Here is a 4,704-nt window from a genome sequence, read left to right on the forward strand (position 1 = left end):
GCGTACAGGGACAGCCTGCTCCTGCGCCTTTAAGACTTCCTTCTTGAAGATCATCCAGCCTTCCTGGACCCCTTTGCCCTTCAGGACTGTCTCCCAAGGGACTCTCTCAACCAGCGTCCTGAACAGGCCAAAGTCCGCCCTCCGGAAGTCCATGGTTGCGGTTTTGCTGGGCCCCCTTCCTTACTTCACCAAGAATTGAGAATTCTACCATTTCATGGTTGATAAGCCCAAGGCGGCCTCTGACCACCACATCTCTCACCAGTCCTTCTCTATTCACATCTGGCTACCAACTTCACAGCATGCACCCGCATGGAGACTTCCCCCCCTCTCTTTTTTTTTGGTACTTCTTATGTCCCCCAGCCTAGGCACCTGCAGATAGAAATTGCTGTGGAACAGCTGAAGCCACAGCTATGGACCTGCTGCCTGTACACTGGCTCACATCTTGGGGGACTCCTGACCACTGGGAAATTGGGGAAATTGCTCCTTTCTAAACTGGTGTCCTCTTTCCTAGGGAGATATGGGTCAGGCAACGTGAGGAGGGAGGAGTAAGAAAAGTGGAGAGGCAGAGTCACTACTCCAATTTGAGAAGGCACATGTGTGGTGGGATGCTCTGGGCCTTGTGTGGCCCTGGACAGGTCTGGCCAGTCCTACTGCGGGGGTCATCAAAGTCCGGCTTGCTGGGGAACTAAAGGTTGTGCCTTTCCACTGCAGCATGTACAGGATCTTTTACCTGCAGCTGAAATATTAATCATTGACTCACTGCACTCCAAATAAATTTTATTTGACCTTAGTTGAGTTTGTAGGCAGAAACAGGCTTCTGCATGGCCAAAATTTATTTCCTCTTGCCCCTCTTGCTATCCTCAGACATTCAGTATTATAAGACCTCTCACACACATCTCATGATTTTTGTTCTGCTTTGGGAAAATTCCACTGCTCCAAACTCTAGCCATTTTCAGGAAAGTAAGTGAAAACTGGTTACCATTAAATTTTGGTCATTGTTTAGTCTGGTCTTGGACCAGTCACTAATTGATAGCTCTTTATGCTAGTCTCTTTCGAAACAAGAGTTGTAGCTGCCACTCCTCTGCTGCTTAGTGCAAGAAGCAGGAGGTAGTAGTAGGAGGTAGAGACGGTTTAAGACAAAAAAAATTTCAATCCTGTTACATTTACAGAGGAATTTCTGTTTCTTAAAGGGACACAGCATGCAGTTCTGTGACTTCAAAACATACACAGTACCAGGAAGTCGATTACATTTTTGCTGATACCATATCAGAAGTTTCGAGTGTTTGATGGACCATGTCTGTCCTAATAATGAAAAATCCTTAGTTTGTCAACCTATTGCCTTTATAGATCCTAAAGATGTGTATATTTCTGAGAAAAAGGACATTTTTCCTTTAAAAAGTTAATTACTGAGCTTCTAGCCGATCCCCTCTTGATTGAGGTACGTTCAAGAGTCATGGAGGGTTGGTCTTAAACAAATATCCCAATGAATTTATTACGTCAAAGTCATGTTCACTCCATTGTGTCTAATGCCAGAGGTATTGAGGAAATTCCGTCAATAAAATCATTTTTCAGTCTCCCTGTGTTCATTGCCAAGAACAGCATCAGCACAGCTGATAACCAGAGTTGCTATTGGTCTGTAGCATTCTTTTCAAAGGAAAACCAGAGCAAAAAGAGCAGAGTCATTGAAATATAATATAAATGGGGGAAAAAAAAGCTTAAAACATCACTTTTTTGGTCCTCAGCTGAACGAGACTTTATGTGAAGTCAGTGGAAATTAGGCCTGAAGTGAAACATGTTAAAATTTGCTTCCTGAATAAAGACCTTGCTCTGGTTGGGACCTGCGCATCCTTGGTGTAAATAGGCCAGTTCAAGGATGTTCAAAAATATGCTGTAAGTGAAAGGCTCCTCAGGGTGCAGAGCCCTTCCCAACTCATTTCATGCATCGTTGTTACCCTTATATGATTTGAGACCCCCTACCCACCCCATACAATTACTATTCTCCAGTGGCCATTCCTATTGTTGTTTTGGTCACTTCCACCTTTGCAGAAGAATAAGGAGGCTGGAATGAGATAGGTAATCTTCCTTTGTATCAGCTGGGATTTCTCTCTAGGAAAGTGAAGGAGAAGATTTAAAACTCGTAAAGTTCTAAGTGAGAGTAATTAGAATAGCTTTCACTATGCACCATCTTCAGTTGCTAAATAAACAGAGGCCCTATGCGTACACGCACTGTTCCATATGCCTAAGGCCAGAACCTGTTCATTCCCTCAAGCAAACCAGAAAGACTTCAGGTATTTTTCAAAACAGATCCTGGAACCAAAACCAACCAAACTTTAAGGTGTTCAAATTCTGCATTCTGATTTTCCATATGGGACCTTTCCCTACTTCACAACTCCTCTAAAAGAGAAAATAGAAGGATGTGGTTTTGCATTGCAGAGGCTAAGCTCCTTTTGAATTGCTTCTCCCACTGCTTATTTTCATTCCTCTACTCATTCTTTCCTATATCGTGTGCTTGTGATGCAATTGCAGGAACAGCATGTGGCCTCACAGTCCATGCTCACAGCAGAAATGTTATAGCCCCAAGATTACTGCATTTGTAAAGCTGGAAGAGTTAATGAAGAGTAAATGGCAACAGGCAACTTGAGAGGAGGGAGACATGTTAAGAAATGAGGCATTGTTTTCTGGATTAATGGTTCGTACACAGAGAGGAAAGTCAAAACTTTTCCTGTTATAGGAAGTTGGGATTGGTAGAGTCTGGTCACACCTTTAGAAAAAAAAATCTTATCAATTTACTCCAAACAATTCCAAGTAAACCAAAACTGTTGAGATTCTTCAGTCTTCCTCCTGATATATCATTCATGAAGATTTAACATTCGTGATCAGAGCTGCGATCTGTGATTGGAGTTGTAGCAATGGGAAGGGAGAAGTGTGCTGGATGGATATATGTAAGCCTGAGTCTTCCTGCTCTGCTAACCATGGAGGACAGTAGGAGGTGACTGGTTGAAGCTGAAAGGGGTGAGTGTTTAGAAGGGTAACTAAAACACCTTGAGTTACACATAGAAAAACCAATTTTAACAGTGAATCACTAAAAATGGCTATCCATTGTATTAACATCCTCTTAAATTCCTCTTCTAAGAAAGATGCTATCCAGTTGGTCAATACAACATTAGATGCTATGCAGAACTAGCTGTAAAAAGAAATTTATCTCTAGAAAAAGAAATTAGCATAGCTAGAAGAAATATCTCCAGAAAAAGTGTTATGCAGATTCCCCAGTACCAAACAATACACGACACTTACTTGTTGACCAGTAGATCTCATTTTCAGTCTCTTTTCTCTCCCACACCGTGCCTTGTCTTTCCCTAGATGACTGCCTCTTCCCAAGGTAAATAAGATGATTTCTAAGTACTTGCATTCTTCATGAAGGTAGTCAGCAGTTCAGTTCCATAGGAGCACCAGTTTAAGCTCATTTAATGAGAAAATACAACCTGCTGCTTGACCTACCCTGCATAATTGTAGGTTGGCATACCAACATTGGTCACAAATTTTGTGGAGCCCGATGTATAGTAACATGTAGATCCTTGCTCCATCTATTCCTATGTTTACATGAGCCAGGTGCCTAAGAAGAAGAGCTAGAGCACAAGTTTGCTTGGTAGAGAAGCATGCTGTATTGTAGCATGATGGAAACGCATGCTGTATCATAGCCCTGTGAAACAAGAGACAACATCTATTATATGTATTATAACAATGCTTAGGCATGAAAGAAACTCCTAGCAGCTCAGCTGTCAGGTCTTAGGCAGTAGTTCACAGCTACAGACCTCAAGGAGACTTCCCTAGTTCAATGGAACTTCACATAAATACAAATTTTCTGAGTGTCAGGGGTTCATCAAATTAGATTTTGGTTCCTATGATCCTCTTTAAGTTTTAATCTGTACAGATGAGGTCAGACCCTGAATACTTCAAATGTCACCTTGGGCTTATACTACCTAATTTCATCCGTTCAAGTACGTTAGTGAGTTAAGACCCTTAGTTACACACCAAGTCAATACCCCACCAAGGCAGTTCAGCCCATTAGAGATACAAACCTCCTTGTGTTACTCTCCATTGACTCAGGTCCTAATTTAAGTACCTCAGTTAAGTGCCCACATCAGACTGAGTGTATTCAGGTTCCTCATATTTTATTGGCAGGTAAGCTTTTGGCATCCATTAAAAATAGAATTTGCTGTGAGTAATCATTTAAAGATATTCAACAGGGCTCCAGCCTTGACTTACCAAGCACAAAGAGTTTCTCAGCCTCCCTACCTGTAACCCATCAAATGACTGTGGTCTGATATGGAGAGAGATCCCATCAGGAATAGGTGCCACAATTGACCTTCCATTCCTTATCCTGCAATATATTGTCCAGATACTTTGCAACTCCTTCTGTGTGCTCCTTGGAGGAACCAAATGTTTTGTAAACCCTCTTGTCCACAAAGCTCACAGTCTAACCTGCATTTACATTCAATCATACAGCAATAGACACAACAAATCCTGACATGGGTCTGCCTGGAGATTACAGACTCTCACTGAAGACTGGAAAGACAGCATAAAAATGGTAGCAACTGCTTTCTTTGCCTCAGTCTTTAACAGTCACTACGCCACCTGGATGCTCACAAGCCTATGGGGCTGGATGGGATCCACCCGAGAGTGCTGAGGGAGCTGGTGGAGGAG

Source organism: Aptenodytes forsteri, unplaced genomic scaffold, assembly GCF_000699145.1.
Source record: "Aptenodytes forsteri isolate BGI_AS27 unplaced genomic scaffold, ASM69914v1 Scaffold445, whole genome shotgun sequence".
NCBI lineage: Eukaryota > Metazoa > Chordata > Aves > Sphenisciformes > Spheniscidae > Aptenodytes > Aptenodytes forsteri.